Genomic DNA, 21,491 nt, shown 5'->3' on the forward strand with positions numbered 1-21,491 from the left:
AGATAGACCTATCAATGACACCTCTGCTCACACTTCTTCCATTCTATGTATTTTCCTCAATTTTGTTTTAACAACCTAGATGAAGCAATGCAGCTGAAAGCACCATGCTGCCCGATTAAAGTTGGGCACAAGGTACACTTCTACATTCAGAAGTACTGATGGAGTGATAACAAAACAGAGATTTTAAAACATTTAGACTGTAGGAAGGAAAGAAAGACTGAGTGAAGTAAGAATTCCATACTGTTGAGGTACTGGATATCAAGAAATGGCAAGTATTTTTGGAAACTTGAGTCATAGTACGAACCGAAACCATGTTGAAATGCAATTAGATATTAGTTGATGCAATGGTGACCTGATATATATTTTGTTATTCATCTAGGTTCATCATTGGATACATATTATTTCCTGCAGGACACCAGCGCATATCATCCGTAAAATGTACCTGATTGATACTGTTTGGCATTGGGTTCAGGGGAAGAAAATGAAACTAATTGTGCTTTGATGATCAAATCAAAATCACGTAAGTATTGTATTTATTTTTTGGATTATCCTGGGCTGAGTTTCTAATATTCAGCTGTGTGTGCTGGAGGAAAGCAGTTGAGAAATTATTGCTGAGAAATATAATTCATTCTGAATGAGCAGACCTGGTTTTTACTTGGCCAAATAAACTTCATCTATCAACAATTATTACTTGGACTTCAATCATTGGGGGACTGAAATAAAAGATAAACAAAACTGTTGTAACTGTTGAGAATTTGCAGCTATGTATGTATAATTTTTTAAAAAGTAGGATTGTCTTTAGATTTGAGTAAAGCACAACTATGGATGTAAAGAACTTGTCTACCAAGATCACTGGAATTATAATACAATGTGCCAACAATACAATTATGAGTTTTGTCTTTCTGGAGTTAGATTTTATTTGCTTGGAGCGTTTTCAGTGATGTAAAATTCTCATAGTTACAGGCCTATTGTTAAAAACAGGAGCACTTTAATGGAATGAGTTAAGAATTTCACAAAGTAATTCTTCAGTATTTTGGTTCATTGTGTTACATTACTCTAGTATTAAAATTGTAGTGAGTACATGACAGACTCAAGTTGAGTCTCTTGGCATCCATAAACATTTCAAGCCTTCCCGTTGTGACTTGTGATGCTGCATGTGTCCTGAAATTAAATAGTCTATTATAGTTTGAATGAAATGGAACCATTGAAGGGGATAGCTAAAGTGACATTAAATGATACAAGATTCAAGGAGGTAACCACAACAGGGCCATGTTCAAGGTTTGGCAAAATTAATTAAGAACACATATATTTGTTATAACACTTTGCAGAAATTAAAATAAATTGCCATAGATCTGAAATAAGAATAGGAAATTCTGGAAATGCACTGTTGGTCCAAATGTTCCCACCAGAAACAATAGCCTGCTTTTCTCTTTTAAACTTTGATTAACTTGCCTTACATTTACAGAATTTTTGTTCTTCATAAAGCACTACATACAGTTGGATTAGTATTGTTAAATGTCACAACCAATGCAATTTGTAAATTCTGGTCTGAACATACATGGTGCATTTTACTACCTGGACGCTTATAGAATGTCCTGTTAGGAATGAAAACCTGAACCTGAAGAACAGCAAATCACTTTTCTTAATCACATCCAATGAGGATGTAGTGTAATCTTTGTATGTCATAAGTATTTTTGCAATGTATCCACAATATTTTGAAGATGAGGACAAAAGCTTATGTTTGCATTGATATAATTCTCTTTCTGACCACTGATGTTGTGAAGTGCTTCAAGGTTCATCATCAAATTCTCAACTGGTGATTTGCAATTGGGGATGGGGAACAAATGCTGGCCTTGTCAGTGACACCCACATCTGTGAAAGAGTTTAAAAATAATTCCAGTTAATTTGTTTATCTTATGAGGTTAATATTGTCAATGAGACAGGTAGAAATTCATGTTTTTCTTCAACAAACAAGTGCTATGAGTTCTTTATATATCCATAAGCAGACGGGCCTTCAGTTTAACATATCAACAGAAAAATGGCCCTCTGACACAGAGAGAGCGCTTAGTCAGAGTGCATTGTATTCGAGTCCTGGTTTGAAGTTTGAATCTACAACTTCGTTTAGTGCAGAGAAGAGTACTTTACTCAGCCAAGTTTCTGCATGTTTATTCTAAAATTTAAACACAAATTTCTGGAAAGATACAGCAGAACAGTCTATATCTGAAAGAGGAAGAATAAACAAAAGACTAGTTCAGATGAAGGCTGTCAGCTGAAACATATATGCATCAGATGTCATCTAATCTGGTTTACATTTCCAGCACTTTCATTTCAACTGCATTTACTTTTAGCGTAATTAATAGTTGGCAGAAAATTGCAAAGCAGCCATTGAATGGAATAGTTTAACAAAATGCTCGAGTGAAATTCAAGTCGTTAATATTTACACCCTTGCTATTCAGATACTGCCCTGTATTTATGGCAGGTGTATTTTACTCTAACTGAAACACACCAGGTGTTGTTGAGTGGTGTTTACATTTGTTATTAAAGATGCCTGGAGTTGTTTATCAGCAGTAGCTGCTTTTTGTTTAAACACATATATTACTTTACAAGGTGAGGAGAATTAGAAAATAGAAAATTTGGACAGCTGGATTTTATTCATAAGCTCCGAGTCTCCATATTTTAACATGTAAAGGTGATATTTTTGTCTGCAATATCCAGTGAGGTGTCAGCAGCCATCTTTAGGTTCCTTGCTTGTTAGCTCAGATGACTATCGTATGACCCAAATTAGTGCCAGCAACGTAGATTCATTCCCCAGATCGGTTGTGCAAGTTTATGGAGGCTTGCATCCTATTCTTGCCCATGCTTGTGGAGCGGTGTCCCTCAAGTTATAAATAATAATTTTTCTTTCTTTATTCTTTCATGGGATTTAATTGCTGGCAAGGCCAACATTTGCTGACATCCCTTGAACTGAGGGCAGCTAAGAGTCAACTATATTGCTGTGGGTCTGGAGTTGCATGTAGGTTAGACCAGGTAAGGACACTTGTGAAACAGATGGGTTTTTAACAACAATTAGTGGTGGTTTCAAAGACACTATTACTTGGACTATGTTTTCTATTCATATTTATCAATCAAATTCAATTCCACCAGCTGCTGTGGTGGAATTTGAACCCATGTCCCCAGAGCATTAGACTGGATCTCTGGATGAATACTCCGGTGATATTACCGCTACTCCACCGTCTCCCCCAATCGAGAGAGATGTCCATGGTCCTTTGTGGGCGGTGGCTAATTACATTATTACTGTACACGAATAATGGCCATTGGGGTGAAATATTGAACTACCGCAATTAACTATGGAACCATATGCTGTGTAAGGGTCCTGGACCAGGAACCCCCCTCCCCCACCCCCCCAATCCAACCTACAACTACCCCACTCTACGATGTTTCTCTTTCTGTCAACCTGCACCACAAATGCCTTCAGTGCCACATCCAATGGTGGGCAGGTGACATGGTGGCTAGCACTGCTGCCTCACAGTGCCAGGGACTTGGGTTTGATTCCAGCCTTCGGTGACTGCCTGTGGAGTTTGTAGGTTCTCCCCATGTCTGCCTGGGTTTCCTCCTGATGCTCCAGTTTTCTCCCACAGTCCAAAGATGTGCAGGTTAGGTGGATTGGCCATGTTAAATTGCCCCTTAGTGTCCCAAGATGTGTAGGTTAGATGGATTAGCCTTGGTAACAGGGATAGGGAGAGGGTGGGGGAGAGGGCCTGGGTAAGATACTTTGTCAGAGTCAGTGCAGACGCAATGGCTCGAATTTCTATGATTCTATGAATTATGTTCTTAATATAATGTTGGCTCAGATCAGCTGGTGTTCCACCTTCTGGGTGTAGGATGCTGGTTAAGCTTCTGCTTTCATTAAGTCTGCTGACAATATTTGGGGGTCGTGAGTGATGGAAGAAGTGGTGGTTAATTGTTCATGAATGGAATACATGGAGGATATTCAACATGCAGCAAATAGGTGTCAGTTGTTTCCAGGTGAGCTTTGGTTATTGTTGCTCACTTTCGAATGGTTAGGAATGAAAGGATGCATTATTGATAACATGGATCTCACCAGCTATAGAAATTAAAGAGGTAAAAAAGCAAATTATGGAAAATTAAATAAGTTAATATATTTATTATAACTATAATTTTTTTACATGGCACATATTCCCAATGCCAAGCTACAAGGACACTGCTCATTTTGAGATTTGTATCTGCTAACAGTGCGGTGGGCCTGCAGACCCTACTTATAATGCTGGCTTTGTGTCTTTCTTTACCTAGCAAAGAAAGGCCTGTGAAACACTTGCTCACATTGGAATGTCTGTTAAATTTTAATGTTAGCAGATGGTCCTGTGGGCTTTGTGACAACACTTGAAAGATTAAAAATAAAGTATGAAAAGAACATTATCTTGCTAAATTTAGGTTATCCCAAGTTCTGAGAAAATAACTCCTGAATGTGATCTCATTACATTTATCCATATTTAACTTGGGCAGTTTCACTTCTGAATTTCACCGTAGAGTTTGTGTTTGATTTGTGTAAACTTGTAAATCTAGCCTCTAAGAAAACTTTATTATCATGACAATGCAACAGTCTCTCTGACATACAGCAAGCCTTAAAGGTAGCATTAAATCTGACTTTAAAGAACAGTGATAATGATCAACATTAAAGGTATGAATTTTAGGGATTGGTTGAAGCTTAGGTTAATGTACCCTTTTGAAACATTTTGTCTGATTTACCATCTTTCAAGATTACTTTTCATATTTTTGATAATTGTTTGATTTGATCAGCCATGGCTCAATTAGCACACGAGCCTTTAATCATTCCAGGACTTGAACACTAGAATCAACCATTTGTCTACTCGGGTGGATATAATAGATTCCAGGCTGTTTCAAAGAAAAGTAGGGGGGGGAGGGATATTCCTGGTGTCCTCACTAATATTTATCCCTCAATCAACAATGTAAGAAAAACGATGATTTGATCGTTATCACATTGCTGTTTGTGGGAGCATATGACTTGAAAGCACTTTCTACGTTTGATGTGATTTTGCAATTGGACAGCATTTGCTAAATAACCCTCAGTGTGGTAAAAATTATGCTGACAACTAATTTACAATTGTTAGGTTTGTAGTGTAGTACATTTGCATGTACTGGCACCTACATATATGAATATAAACAGCCCTGTTGTTTACAGACAAAGAAAATGTAGACACATTATGCTTGTTTCAGCTTTACAAAATAAGTGACAGAATTTGCTGATTCATCCCTCTTTACCAATCATGGTCAAGTTGCCTGATTTAAATTTCAAGCAGTGCCTGACAGTCAACTGGTGTATTCTCCATGATAATGCCACTCCCAATCCACTTGCCAACCAATCAGAACACTCTTCATACAGTATAAGTTGTTGTTTTTCCCCTTATAATAGTATTCTTGCAAATTGTTCTGATGAATGCAAGACAAAAAGCTTTGACATGTCTGTCTTTTTTCAGCAATACTCAAGATCTGCCCCACCAAATGACTAGTTTATATTTCTCAACATAGGGTTGTGATTCAGAGATAAAGTCAGTAACATGTAATGGATTACGCTGAACCGTCAGGGTCCAATTTGTAATACATTTACATGCCAGGAATCCTTATCAGCATAAAATTTTAAAAAAAGTTATGTTCTACTTTCAAGATAAAATCAGCAACACATGAGAATCTTGTTCACAATCGTTTAAAGGCAGCGCGCGCGTACCTGTTGGTTTTGTGCATTTGTATGTTAGATCAGTGGTTTCCCTTGTTTAACTCTACGAGCTAAAGGGGGAACATGGCCATTTGCATGGAGGCTCAGGACCAGCAAGGATAAGTCAGTGGTGAATTTGGTCAGGGCATGGAGGAGTAGAAGAGGCCTCCAGGAAAGGACAGACCGTGGGGTTGGGGGCATGAAAGAGTGAAGGGCTTGGTGTTCTAGGTGTGGTGGGAGCAGTCAGTTCAGTTAAGAAAATGAGGGACCCAAAATGCAGTGTCTGTACTGTCTAAAAGTATGTCCGTTTTACGGTGTTGGCAGGCACTATTCTTACAGGATTGAGTTGACCTGCAACATTTCATTATCCCTCCCGATTGATCTTGGACAATCTCATTTACAGTGTGTTTCTTCAGAAGGAATCCTTCAAATGCAGACAATAAAAATATAACAAAACTTAATCCAATTTATAAATCAAAGAAAAGTTTTAATAAAGAAACTTCATTACTCCAAACTTGGGGCCTTGCCCTGGGCCAATCCAAGTTCCCCACAATTCCCAACAGGGTTCTTATTTATAGTGAGTCAACTGGTCAGCTGACCATCACATCATTCTGTAATTGGTTCCATGGTTTACTGGGTCAGCTGACCCTTACAGCTTGTTACCACTGATCACATTACATCCAATACAAAGTTGTCACTGGTTACATTCTAACACAGTGCACAAAAGGAAAGGCCAGCTGAGCAAGTTCAGCCATGTCCCACAGAGCGGTGAGTGCCGGGGTGGACTTGCAATGAAACACATCGTGCCTAGGCACATGGCCCTGACCAATTTGGAGTGTGGGCACTGGCATCCAACCCAAGGCTGATTACTCTCCTTTTCTGATGGGCCCATTGAGCCTATCAGCAGCAAATGTAGAGTGAAATTAGACTCTGGTGAGTCTGGAAGAGTGGGAAAACTGATGACGAACTGTTAACTTGAGGCGCACATGAAACTGGAATGACAGGTGAGGGAGAGGCTGCTGAGGTTTGTGAATCAAGCCATGAAGAGGTGAGCAAGTTTGTGCTGGGCACCGGCACTAGCAAACCCAGGCTAACAACAACAAGATGCAACTGCCGAGTCAGCCCTGACGAGCCACCGAGCAGACAAGGTGAACAGGTTTGTGCTTGGTGCGGGCACTAGCGGAAAAAGGCCAGCAACAGACATGCGACAATGCCCTGAGGTGAGGGAGAGGTGCGGTGGCCACAATGAGTGAGGCAAGCTGTCTTGAAGAGCCCAGGCAAGCGAGGTGAGTGTGAATGTGAGAATGCAAGAGTGTGAGGGGTGGGGGGAGACTGTGAAGAGATGGGGGGTGGAGGAGAAGAGTGTGAGGGGTTGGGTTGCAGATTTGTAGGCAGGAAGATTGTGCGAGAGCCGTGTTGCATTATGGAGAGAGGGGGAATTTGTGATGGGGTTGGGGATCCATGGGGAAGGAGAGTTTGTGCAGGGAATGGGCAGGAGGAGATTAGAATGACTGTTGTTTGAAATCCATGATCAGAACCACGGCTCCATACTTAAAAGATGAATCCATTTCTTGCAGAGCTTGAACCTGATAAAAACATGGGATTGACTTTATTAGCTGCCTAAAATTAAGATCAGTTTCTTTAGCAATGTGAAATGATAAAACCAGTCTCGCAGTCAAAAACGCAGAATATTGAAGGTGAGGCAAGAGGACAAAGCTAGGCAAAAAGACAGTTTGTCATTTTACTTTAAAAATTTTGAAGCATTGAACAGTGCATAAAATGAACATTCATCCTCATCTGGTTACAACATCAGTAATGGCACGCTGTTTAAAAAAGAAACCTGCCATTGGGTGCTTGCAACAGCAAATACAGTGGCAGTTGTTCTATTTTTTGCTATGCAACATGTCTTTATTAAAGCGAAGCACATCAATCCTCATTAAGTACGTCTTCTTATTTTTGCTTTATAAAATGGCTTTGCAGATTTTAGTATTCTATTTGAACAGATGGAAAGAAAATCTTCTTAAGTGCTAGCATGATTTTTCATGTAAAGACTTGATTGGGTGGAATAGCTTCATATAAACCACAGCTGAGGACTGGAATATCCTCTTTGCATCTCCTATTCTGGAGCCTCTTACTGTGCTAATCTCATGCTTGCTCATTAATTCTGACAACCCTATTTCGGAGTCTAATGTAGTACAATATCAGGTATCGTACCATTTGCCTTATTCTTATGATTTTGCAGGAATGGCTAACCAGCTGTAAACGCTGTAAATGGCTTGCTCCAGCAGAACTGATACTTGACTAATACTATGTTCTTGTTCCAAGGATTATACCAGTGGCTGCTCTCTCTCTCTTTTTTTTCTCTCTATATACCTCTATCTCCATGGACGGGATTTTACGGCCTTGCTCATCCTGAAAGCGTAAAATTCTGCCCGAGGTCAACATACCTTACCATGGTCCGCCCCTCGCCCCCATCTCCAATAACCATGGCAAGTGGGACAGTTAAATTCCAGCCTATTTCTCAGCTCCCTGAACTTTCTCGATCTCTGATCTTTTCCCCTTAATATATTTTTGAAGCCGTACACAGCAGCAGTCCAATTAGTACATTGTCATTTTTTGTGTGTGCACTCATACAACCTTTTTAGAAAATCTATATACGTTTTGCATCAAATAAAGTTATAGCTTAAAATTATTTGCAGAAAAACTAGTGGTCGGCAAGTGTTGAATTTGTACAGGTAATCCTCAACTTTCCACCATTCGAGTTATGAGGCACAGCATTTAAGACGTTTATAAATTGACATCTTTTTTGACTTTACAATGCCACGCCAGTGAACCAGTTCAAACATTCATACGTGTGCATCAACGTTCTGCTGCTTTTCCAATGCATTTTTATTCAGTGAATCTTTGTGTTTCCAAACTTTTTATTCAATTTTATATTTTATAATTTATTGCTATACTATTATTATTGTTTGAGTACAAAATTCTGGGTTATTTTGGTGAAAATAACTTAAAATAGTGTATTAGACCTTGGTTCAGGAACCAATCCCTGATTTATAACATTGTTCTTATGGGGAAAATGGTTTATGATATTTCGACTTAAGATGCTGTTTTCAAGAACGAATGGTGTCATAAGTCAGAGGACTGCCTTCACAGAGAATTGATGCCTGGAAAAACAGGTGAAGTTCTGATGTTCAGACTGCACAATCCAAATTAAGCTCATCGTCACAAGTCTGAATAGTAATATTGATTCCAGACCTTTGAGTAAAAGCTGTAATGAAAGCATTAAAAGATACAAAATCAGTTTATTAAACAAAGTTTGTCATGTTACTGTGAAATATGAAATTATTGAATGATTGGACAACAGATATTTCACAGGGGAAAATGAATTTAAAAATATACGGGAATATGTAATAAGTTACAACACGGATAGAGGCAATTTAGTCAACCAGTCTTGGTTTACTCTCTATGTGCAATATGTTAAGTAGTTCTATCCCCAGTGAGTATCGTAGAATCCCTACAGTGTAGAAGGAGGCCATTTGGCCCATTGAGTCTGCACTGACCACAATCCCACCCAGGGCCTATTCCCATAACCCCACATATTTACCCTGCTAATCCACTGACACTAGGGTCAATTTAACACAGCCAATCAACCTAACCCACACATCTTTAAAATCATAGAATTTGACAGGGTAGAAGGAGACCATTTGGTCCATCGAGTCTGCACCGACCACAATCCCACCCAGGCCCTATCCCCACAGCCCCATGCATTTACCCGAGCTAGTCCCCTTGACACTAAGGAGCAATTTAACATGGCCAATCCACCTAACCTACACATCTTTGGACTGTGGGAGGAAACCAGAGCACCTGGAGGAAACCCACATAGATACAGGGAGAATGTGCAAACTCCACACAGACAGTGACCCGAGCCGGGAATCAAACTCTGGTCCCTGGTGCTGTGAGGCAGCAGTGCTAACTACTGGGCCACCGTGCTTTACACTGTAGTGTAGTGGAGAAGTGAGCCTTTGGAATGCATTGCTTGCTTGTACAGTGTCTGTTGACTTTCTGCAAGCCTTCAAGGGGAGCTGGAAGTTTCTAATCATGAAGATCTGGGCAGGTTTGATCTTAACTATTCTTGCATACGTAAATAATAGCTCTAATCACACTTTGCTACTTTAATCCAAAGTCCTATCAACCCCTTTCCCTTCATGCACCTAGCTAATCTAAATTTAAACATTGATGTAATTTCTGCCTGAATCACTAACCAGGAAAGTGAATTCCGCCACTCCATGTAAAAAAGGTTTATCTTGTCCTCTGTTTAAATATCTTACCACTAATCTTGTATCCATGACTGAAAGCAGTCTTGTTTTTTTTAGCAGCCTTGTTCCATGCTGTCATTATTTTAAATACGTTGATCATATTGCATCATAATCTGTGTTGTTTTAATGGAAGAAATACAGTTTTTCATTTTTTAAATTTGTATTTTCTGATAGTATATTATGCTAGTGGATCTGTTATACTATCTCTAAAACCTCAATATACTTTCTGCATTGTGGAGCTCAAAAAAGCACAAAATACTCTGAATAGAGACTGGATTTTTAAGCCTCCATCCACGTAGACATGGAGGTGGGAGCACATTAAAATGGTGGGTGGGACCTGATTTCAGGATTTCCAATCCAATTTCCATTTCTGCCAGTTTGCCAGTGTGGGATAAGAAGACAGGTAGGTGAGCCTGTACATTACTCCTGACCTTGCTAGTTGCATTGAGGGTGTCGGCATTTCAGACCCCTAGCAATTTATTACCCAATTGACCAATTTTGACTACCAACTTCAATCACTGGAAAAATTGTCCTTAATTCCTATTATGTGTTCCTTCTTTGTACCAATTTTTAATCTTGGCTTGCTATCCTCTCCTAATTTCATGATTTTCATGTTCTCTTCTAACCTATGGGGTACCGTGTCAAAACCTTTAATGTTCATGTTCATTACATCCACTACATTTCCTTCAACTGTATTGCCTGTTACCTATTCAAGGAATCCTGAGGTTTGGTGAGTACAGGTTGTGTATCCTTTATCCATAAATCTGAAAACCGTACACATCCAAAAACAGCATTTTTTTTTTTTGTAACTACATCAACCTTTCGCAGGAAGCCTGTGACCTGAGCTGACATGACCCTAGTTGACGCGAGCTTCGCTAACTGCACCTGACTGACCTTTGATGCATGAAGTCCCTGGTTCAAGCCAATATGAACAAAGCCAACACTAACCTTGCCAACCACCCCTGTCAGCACAGGAAGTCTAGTTGTTTGTCGGCATCTTGTGATTTTTGTCTTCACTGTTTGCCTTGTGAATCTTCTCCTGCAAGCAGAATTGCAGACGGTGCCATGGGTGGGAACTTACTACAGGCACCCTGCATTTATTACTCAGCGATACATCTTACTTTTCTATTATTTGATTTACTTATTATAGCTAGCCGAGATTTCTGTAGTTGTAATGTAAGTAGGCCTAGTCCAATATGCAGTATCTGAAAATATCTGAAATCTGAAGCATAATCAGCTCGTGAGTTTCGGATAAACGATACTGGACCTCTGCAAACAAAAGGCCTCAGAAGGAATTTATTTGTGGGATACTGGTGGCAAGACAGTGCAGTCAAAGGGACTAGTTACTTAATCACAACTCGCATTAAATGTAAACATTTGAAATTATAAAGAAAAATTTGACACAAGAAGAGTGACATAAATGTAACAAAGGAAGTGTTCACAAACGTAAGATTTTAAATTATATATGCATATGATTATAATATACTAATTAAAAATGGGGACGAAATTTTAATTGCATATCATGGCCGAACTATACCCCTGCCTTGTGACCTGCACCTGAAGACTACAGTTAGGCTCAAGTACTGGCATACAGTACTGCAGGACAAGAAATTTTGAAATCTGATATGTAATATTGAAAGCAATAGATGATTGAAGAGCAATGGTAGCGGCTAATGTGTGGAAGAGAACTTTCATTGGCGAAATCAAATGTTGACATAGAGTTTTGCCATTTTAAAAGCGTGACACACAAATCATGACATAGAAAGTGAGCTTAGCATGGACAGGAACTGTGTGTCATATTCTGGACCTTAAATATATTACCAGCAGAATTTTAGTGCTGTCGCTTGAGTCGGAGGATAAGTTGTTTTATAATAATAGGAACATTCATGCCATGTGGGGCACAAGAAAAAGGCCATTGATTTACAGTGCATGAATAAATCAAATTCAATTGACTGAACAGTAGTCAGGATCCTTATTAGTGGCAATGCTGAGCTTTTTATGGTTTGATACTTTATCACAACAATGCCTGAAGGATTTTGTTGCATGTAATTTGGTCAATTCGATTAAGTTGGTGTACTGTACATGCCCTCAGTAACTGCTTCAATGTCAAGTGTGAATTAATTTACTCTTTGGTTGATTTAAAACTACAGATCTTAATTAGTTGATTAGGTATAATCAATTAGCATAATAGTATTTATAGAAATGACTTCCCTTGGTGATGGAACGTAATGACAAAATAGGTTCATTCAGTCCATTAAAAAACTGGTGTACTGTGTCATTTTTTTACATCTACATTGCTAGTTTTCTACCAATTTGCATGTTCTCTGAGAGAACTGCAATTCTTCCTGAGCATCATGTCAAGATGCCGATTCGCTGTTTAAAGCCTGGATAGTGAGTATTAATGATCTATTCGATCGTTCCCAACTGAAACTGGGACGTAGAAACATACATAGAAAACAGAAGCTGTAGGCCACTCAGCCCTTCAAGCCCACTCCACCATTCATTATGATCATGGCTGATCATCAAATTCAATACCCTGATCCTGCCTTCTCCCCATATCCTTTGATCCCTTTAGCCCCCGGAGCTATATCTAGTTCCTTCCTGAAATCACAAAACATTTTGGCCTCAGCTACTTTCTGCAGTAGTGAAAGATTCACCACTCTTTAGGTGAAGAAATTTCTCCTCATCACAGTCTTAAAAGGTTTACTCCTTATCATCAAACAATGACCCCTAGTTCTGGACACCCCTCCATCACGGACATTCTTTTTGAATCCCTGTCTAACCCTGCTTGAATTTTATAAGTTTCTATGATATCCCCCTTACTCTTCTCCTTGCCAATGAATATAATCTTAACCGACTTAGTCTCTTCTCATATGACAGTCCTGCCATCCCAGGAAACTTCACTGCACAAGGAAATTTGGCAGGTCAGCTACGACTCTCACCAACTTACAGATGCACCATAGAAAGCACTCTTTTTGGTTGTATCACAGCTTGGCTCCTGCTCTGCCCAAGACCGCAAGAAACTGCAAAAGGTCATGAATGTAGCCCAATCTATCACACAAACCAGCCTCTCATCCATTGACTCTGTCTACAGTTCCCGCTGCCTTGGCAAAGCAGCCAGCATAATTAAGGACCCCCCCACGCATCTCGGACATTCTCTCTCCCACCGGAAAAAAGATACAAAAGTCTAAGGTCACGTACCAACTGATTCAAGAACAGCTTCTTCCCTGCTGCCATCAGACTTTTGAATGGACCTATCTTACATTAAGTTGATCTTCCTCTACACCCTAGTTATGACTGTAACACTACATTCTGCACTCTCTCGTTTCCTTCTCTATGAACAGAATACTTTGTCTGTATAACGCGCAAGAAACAATACTTTTCACTGTACACTAATACATGTGACAATAACTCAAATCAAATCAGATCCCTCCATAGCAAGAATATCTTACCTCAGATAAGGACACTAAAACTACACAATGCTCCCTCCAGGTGTGGCATCACCCCAACGCCGCATACATTCTCAGCAAAACATCCCTCTTCATATACTCAAATTCTCTCGCTATGAAGGCCAACATACCATTTGCCTTCTTTAGCCTGCTATAACTGTGTGCTTACTTTCAGCGACTGATGAATGAGGACACCAAGATCTTGCTGAATATCTATTTTGCTGAATTTACACTCATTCAGATAATAATCTGCCTTCCTATGTTTGCTACTGATGTGGATAACTTCACCGTTCTCCACATTATACTGCATCTGCCATGCATATGCCCACAAATTCAGCCTGTCCAAATCATGTTGAAACATCTCGCATCCTCCTCATAGCTCACCCTCCCACCCAACTTTGTATCATCTGCAAATTTGGAGATAAAACATTTAGTTCCCTCTTCCAAATCATAAATGTATAATGTGAACAGTTGGGGTCCTAGCACAAATCTGTGTGGAACCTCACTAGTCACTGCTTACTAATCGGATAAAGACCCATTTATTTCAACTCTTTGCTTCCTGTCTGCGAACCAGCTTTCTATCTCAAGACGTTACCTGCAATCCCATGCACTTTAACTTTGCATAATAATCTATGATGTGAGACTTGATAAAAGCCTTCTGAAAGTCTAAATAATCCACATCCATTGGTTCTCCCTCGTCAGTTTGACTAGTTACGTCCTCAAAGAATTCCAGTAGATTTGTCAAGCATGATTTCCCTTTCGTAAATCCATGCTGACTTTGTCTGGTTATCCCACTGCTTTCCAAATGCTGTGCTTTGAAGTCCTTGATAATGGACTCTAGCAACTTCCCTCCTCTTGACGTTAGGCTCACTGGTCTATAGTTCCCTGTTTTCTCTCTACGTCCCTTTTTGCATAACAGGCTTACGTTAGCTACCCTCCAATCTGTAGGAACAATTCCAGAGTTGAAAAAGTTTGGAAAATGACCACCAATGGATCTAGTGTTTCTAAGGCCATTTTCTTAAGTACCCTGGGATGAAGATTAATTTTCCATTAATTTCCCCAAAACCATTTCTCTACTAATACTGATTTCCTTCACCTCTTAACTAAAACTTATGTTTCTCAGAACTTCTCTAACATTATTCATGTATTCCTTTGTGAAGGCAGAAGCTACGTACGAATTTAGTTCCCCAGCCATTTTTTTTATTCCCTGTTATAAATTCCTATGAATAACCTTTTGGCCTGTATAATATTGGGGAAAAGATACTGAAAGAATTTGAAATTTCCCTTCAGCCTTCATGTTACATTTTGAATGACCTATCTGGAACAACTTGTTTTGCGCTACCTTGTTTCGAGAACGAGATTACAGATTGATTATGTTTTCCAGTTGAGTAAATTGAGCTATACTTGACAACATCTTGTCTGGTTAGATTTTGCACCCTGTTGAAATTTGATAGGATAATTATTGTGTGAATAATAGACAGCCAATGGACTACAATTTATTAAGTAAAATCTTGATTCTTCCAGATCGAATGGAATCCTAGATGGACAGATAATTTTCAATTCGCTCATAGTCATTACAGCCCAGAATTATAGAATCCTACAGTGCAGAAAGAGGCCATTTGGCCCATCGAATCTGCACTGACCACAATCCCACCATGCCCTATTCCCATAACTCCCCATATTTACTCTGCTAATCCTCTGACACTAAGGTTAAGTTAGTATGGCCAATCAACCTAACTAAGGAGACTATTTGGCCCTGCGAGTCCATGTCTGCTCTGTCCGATAATCCAGTCACTCCTGTTACACCATTCTGTCTCCAAGTTAATTTCCCTAAGAGCTCATCTAATTTCCTTCTGAGATTTCTTTTTTTAACTGTATTCTGTCATGGACTATGTGAGTTGCTGCTAGGCAGTATTTATTACTCATTGCTAATCGCCTTATGATGGAGGGAGAGTCATTGATGAAGCAGGTGGTTGGGCCAAGGACATTACACTGAGGAACTCCTGCAGCAATGTGCTCTGACTGAGATGATTGATCTTTAATAGGCACAGCCATCTTCCTTTAAAGAACAAAGAAAATTACAGCACAGGAAGAGGCCCTTCAGCCCTCCAACCCTGCACCGACCATGCTGCCCGACTGAACTAAAACCCCCTACTCTTCCAGGGACCATATCCCTCTATTCCCATCCTATTCGTTATTTGTCCAGATGCCTCTTAAAACCCACTATCGTATCTGCTTCCACTACCTACCCCGGCAGTGAGTTCCAGGCACCCACCACCCTCTGTATAAAAAAGAACTTGCCTCGTACATCTCCTTTAAACCTTGCCTCTCGCACCTTAAACCTATGCCCCCTAGTAATTGACTCTTCCACCCTAGGAAAAAGCTTCTGACAATTCCACCTGGGAAAAAGTTTCTGACTATCCACTCTGTCCATTCCCCTCATAATCTTGTAGACTTCTATCAGGTCGCCCCTCAACCTCCGTTGTTCCAGTGAGAACAAACCAAGTTTCTCCAACCCCTTCTCACAGCTAAAGCCCTCCATGCTGGGCAACATCCTGGTAAATCTTTTCGGTGCCCTCACCAAAGCCTCCGCATCCTTCTGGTAGTGTGGTGACCAGAAGGATATATATATATATATATATTCAAGTAACTATATTCCAAGTGCAGCCTAACTAAGGTTCTATAAAGCTGTAACATGACTTGCCAATTTTTAAACTCAGTGTCCCGGCTGATGAAGGCAAACATGCTGTATGCCTTCTTGACTACCTACTCCACCTGCGTTGCCACTTTCAGTGACCTGTGTACCTGTACACCCAGATCCCTCTGCCTATCAATACTCTTAAGGGTTCTGCCATTTACTGTATATTTTCCATCTTTGAGACTTTCCAAAATGCATCACCTCACATTTGTTCGGATTAAACTCCACCTGCCATTTCTCTGCCCAAACTTCCAACCTATCTATATCCTGCTGTATCCTCTGATGGTCCTCATCGCTATCCGCAAATCCACCAACCTTTGTGGTATCCGCAAAATCAAACCAGTTACATTTTCTTCCAAATCATTTATATGTATTACGAACAGCCAAGGTCCCAGCACTGATTCCTGAGGAACGCCACTTGTCACAGCCCTCCTTTCAGAAACACACTCTTCCGCTGCTACCCTCTGTCTTCTATGACTGAGCCAGTTCTGTATCCACCTTGCCAGCTCACCTCTGATCCCATGCGACTTCATCTTCTGCACCAGTGTGCCATGAGGGACCTTGTCAAAGGCCTTACTGAAGTCCATGTAGACAACATCCACTGCCCTACCCTCAACAATCATCTTCGTCACTTCCTCGAAAAACTCAATCAAGTTAGTGAAACATGACTTCTGCTTCACAAAATCATGTTGTCTCTCACTAATACGTCCACTTTATTTCCAAGTGGGAATAAATCCTATCTCGAAAAATTCTCTCCAATAATTTCCCTACCACTGACGTAAGGCTCATCGGTTCTTGCTACCCTTCTTAAACAAAGGAACAACATTGGCTATTCTCCAGTCCTCTGGGACCTCCCCTGTAGCCAGTGAGGATACAAAGATTTCTCTCAAGGACCCAGGAATTTCCTCCCTTGCCTCTCTGTATTTTGGGGTGTATCCCATCAGGCCCTGGGGACTTGTCTACTTTAATATTTCTGAAAAACCCCAATACCACCTCCTTTTTGATCTCAACATGACTCAAACTATCAACACACCCTTTCCCAGATTCATCATCCACCAAGTCCTTCTCTTCGGTGAATACTGACACAAAGTACTCATTTAATACCATGTCCATTTCCTCTGGCTCCATGCATAGATTCCCTTCCTTGTCCTTGAGTGGGCCAACCCTCTCCCTGGCTACCCTCTTGCTCTTTATATATGTATAAAAAACCTTGGGCTTTTCCTTAATCCTGCTGGCCAATTATTTTTCATGACCCCTTTTTGCCCTCCTTACTCCTTGCTTAAGTTTCTTTCTACTTTCCTTGTATTCCACACTTGCTTCGTGTGTTCCCAGCCTCCTAGCCTTAACAAATGCTTCCTTTTTCTCTTTGACTAGGCTCACAATATCTCTCATTATCCAAGGTTTCCAAAACTTGCAAACTTATCCTTCATCCTTACAGGAATGTGCTGGTCCTGAATCCCTATCAACTTGCACTTGAAAGCCTCCCACATGCCAGATGTTGATTTGCCCTCGAACATCTGCCCCCAATCTACATTCTTCAGTTCCTGCCTAATATTGTTGAAATTAGCCTTCCTCCAATTTAGCACCTTAACTTGAGGGCTACACTTTTCCTTATCCATCAGTACTTTAAAGCTTACTGAATTGTGGTCACTCTTCCCGAGCTGCTCCCCTACCTGGCCGGGCTCATTCCCCAATACCAGGTCCAGTATGGCCCCTTCCCGAGTTGGACACTCTACATACTGTTTCAAGAAGCCCTCCTGGATGCTCCTTACAAACTCTGCCTCATCCACGCCCCTAGCACTAAGTGAGTCCCAGTCAATATAGGGGAAGTTAAAAACTCCCACCACAACAACCCTGTTACTTTTATACCTTGCCAAAATCTGCCTACATATCTGTTCCTCTATCTCTTGCTGGCTGTTGGGCGGCCGATAGTAAACCCCCAACATGATGACTGCACCCTTTCTATTGCTGAGTTCTACCCATATCACCTTGCTGTATGAGCGCTCCGAGGTTTCCTCCCGCAGTAGAGCTGTGATATTCTCCTTAACCAGTAGTGCAACTCCCCCACCCCTTTTACATCCCCCTCTATCCCGCCTGAAACATCTTTATGCTAGGTATGACTCCAAACAGTTGAGAATTTCCCCCCGATACCCATTAACCTCAGTTTTGCTAGAGCTCTTTGGTGCCTCAGTCAATCAAACACCGCCTTGATGCCAAGGTTAGTTGCTCTCACCTCAACTTTTGAGTTCAGCTCTTCTATCTGTGTTTGGATCAAGGGTATAATGAAGTCAGGAGCTAAGTGGCCCTGGCAGAACTTAACTGAGCATTGGTGAACAGGTTATTACTGAGTTAGTCTGCTTTATAACACTGCTAACGTCCCCATCTATCCTTTTGCTGATGATCGAGAGTAGACTGATGGATTGCTAATTGGCTGGCTTGGATTTATCCTGCTTTATATGGACAGGATATAAATGGACAATTTTCCACATTCCTGGGTAGAACCCAGTGTTGTAGCTGTACTGGAATGGTTTGGCTAGGGGGAAAGCTAGTACCTGAGTACAAGTTTTCAGTGCTGTTGGCAGAATGTTGTCAGGACCCACAACTCTTTCAGTATCCAGTATATTCAGCCGTTTCTTGTAATCACATGGAGTGAAGTGAATTGGCTGAGAACAGGCACCTGTGATAGAGGAGACCTCAGAAGGAGGCTGGAATAGATCATCCACTAAACGTTTTTGTTGCAATTCTTCAACCTTAACTTTTGCACTATGTGCTGTGTTACCCATTATTGCAGATGGGAATGTTTGTGGAGCTTCCTTTTCCAGTGAGTTGTTTAATTGTTCGCCACCAATGATGACTGGATATGGCAGGATTGCAGAGCTTAGATTTGATCCGTTGGATGTAGGATTGCTTAGTGCTCTCTATCGCTTACTGCTTCTGTGGTTTGGTATGTAAATGGTCCTGTGTTGTAGCTTCACCAGGTAGATGTCTTTTTTTTTAAGTATACCTGGTACTGTTCTTGGCCTGGCCTCTTGCACTCTTCATTGAGCCAGTATTGGTACACTGACATTGTCTGTACCTGTAAAGACTTGATTACCTGTGAAGACTTGCATTCCAACTATTATCTTGCAATTGTGTCTCTGTCTATATATGCTGTGTTTATGAACCCACCTCTCCACTCACCTGAGGAAGGAGCAGTGCTCCGAAAGCTTGTGATTCCAAATAAACCTGTTGGACTTTAATCTGCTGTTGTGAGACTTCTTACTGTGCCCACCCCAGTCCAACGCCGGCATCTCCACATCATGACTAGCCTATAGTTGCTGGGAATATCCTGGCCCCTTCCTTGAATGAGGGTGTCACATTTGCCCCTCTTTTGGCAGTTCCCCCATATTAAGGAAATATTGGAGGATTATGGAAAGCTTTAGCAATCTCTATTTCCAGTCCTTTTAATAATATTGGATGCAAACCATTGATTTGATTGGATTTATTATTGTCACATGTATTAATATAGAATGAAAAGTATTGTCTCTTGCGCTCTATAGAGACAAAAGAATATTGTTCATAGAGAAGGAAAGTAGAGGGTGCAGAATGTGCAGCCATTTGGAACAGGTGACATATCCACTCTCAGCATGGCCAGCCTTTCCAGTGCATCCTGGCACTCAATTTCCACCTGACCTAATATCTCTGCCAGCTCTATTTGCCAGTCTTATTTTCCTCTTCATCTTCCTCCTCAGCTTATTGAATTTGGCCTGGTTGAACTCTTCACCTAACATGCAAGACACACCCCCTCATTTTGTTTCATCATATTCTCTATCTACATCATCATTCATGGAATCCTGGCTTTGATTCCGTCCCTTAGGCCCTGGTTGGAAGAGGCCTATATTCATCGATGTTGAGTGGAAAATTCTGGAAATGAAAAACAAACTTTTTTATTTTTATTGTCAAAGTATTACTGTAGTACTCAATTTGTATTTGCAGGTTGCTTTCGTATGATCATATTTTGCTGACATCTAATGGAAGAATGAGTTCTGTGATAAAATAGTATCATATATTTCCACAGAATAACATTTTGTTCAATGAGTGGAATTTTAAACTTCAGACCAACGATCCAATGAGATCGTTCATAGTTTGGAACATCTTTCTGTCATTCAGATCCACAATTCAGTGCTCATCTGAGTTTTTCTTTCATCATTCCTTAGCTGCAAAAGTGCTAACTTCATGCTCTTCCTTCCTGAATTCCGATCGTGTTCAATTTCAGACTCTACAAATTTTTTAATTTAACTTTCTTTTCAGGACTTCGAAACTGTGAAATCACTTACCTACCTAAACGTTTCCTTTTCCTATAATCTTCAAGATTTTGAAATACAAGCTTGGAACAATAATGACTGTCTGATTTAATTAGTTTTCGCAGCTATTCTTTCACCTTTTGATGAACATCGAACATAGAACAGTACAGCACAGAACAGGCCCTTCGGCCCACGATGTTGTGCTGAGCTTTATCTGAAACCAAGATCAAGCTATCCCACTCCCTTTCATCCTGGCGTGCTCCATGTGCCTATCCAATAACCGCTTAAATGTTCCTAAAGTATCTGACTCCACTATCACTGCAGGCAGTCCATTCCACACCCCAACCACTCTCTGCATAAAGAACCTACCTCTGATATCCTTCCTATATCTCCCACCACGAACCCTATAGTTATGCCCCCTTGTAATAGCTCCATCCACCCGAGGAAATAGTCTTTGAACGTTCACTCTATCTGTCCCCTTCATCATTTTATGAACCTTATGATGCTTGCATTATGAACCCTGTCTCTGCAATCTCTGCAATTAAATGTCTCAATTAGAAATTGGGATGCAGAGGCGGGTGGATGCATTGTCGAGTGGAGCCTGAGGAGGAAGTTAGTGTTTTGGGGAGGCCCGGGAAGCAAATGGTGAGGGTTGGGATGGGAAGAGTCCCTGGGGTAGTCGGAGATGGTTGGGTGAGCATCCGATTCGGTGGTCTTTGGGTACCCCCCTCATTACGCTACCCTGGAGCTTAGAATTTGGGGCCCAATGTGTTTTCTCAGTCAGCTATGGAATGCTACCAGACATTAGCATTGAGATTGGAATTTCAAATCTCTCAGAATCTCACAGACCCCTACAGTGCAGAAGGAGGCCACTCGGATCATCAAGTCTGCACTGACCACAATCCCACCCAGGCCCTATTCCTGTAACCTCACATATTTACCCTGTTAATCCCCTGACAGGGTCAATTTATCATGGCCAATGAATCTAACCAC

The 21,491-nt window shown here is 40.7% G+C and overlaps 1 protein-coding gene across 1 annotated transcript in view; it reads left to right on the forward strand.

The window, feature by feature from the left end:
• The window catches only part of dagla (diacylglycerol lipase, alpha), a 340,274-nt gene that overhangs the window by 85,124 nt on the left and 233,659 nt on the right, over nucleotides 1–21,491 (forward strand). The window contains exon 2 of the mRNA XM_078220586.1: nucleotides 380–520. The gene's annotated coding sequence lies outside the window, so the exon portion shown is untranslated. The remainder of the gene's footprint in view (nucleotides 1–379; nucleotides 521–21,491) is intronic.

The sequence above is a fragment of the Mustelus asterias genome, chromosome 9 (assembly GCF_964213995.1).
Source record: "Mustelus asterias chromosome 9, sMusAst1.hap1.1, whole genome shotgun sequence".
Taxonomy (NCBI): domain Eukaryota; kingdom Metazoa; phylum Chordata; class Chondrichthyes; order Carcharhiniformes; family Triakidae; genus Mustelus; species Mustelus asterias.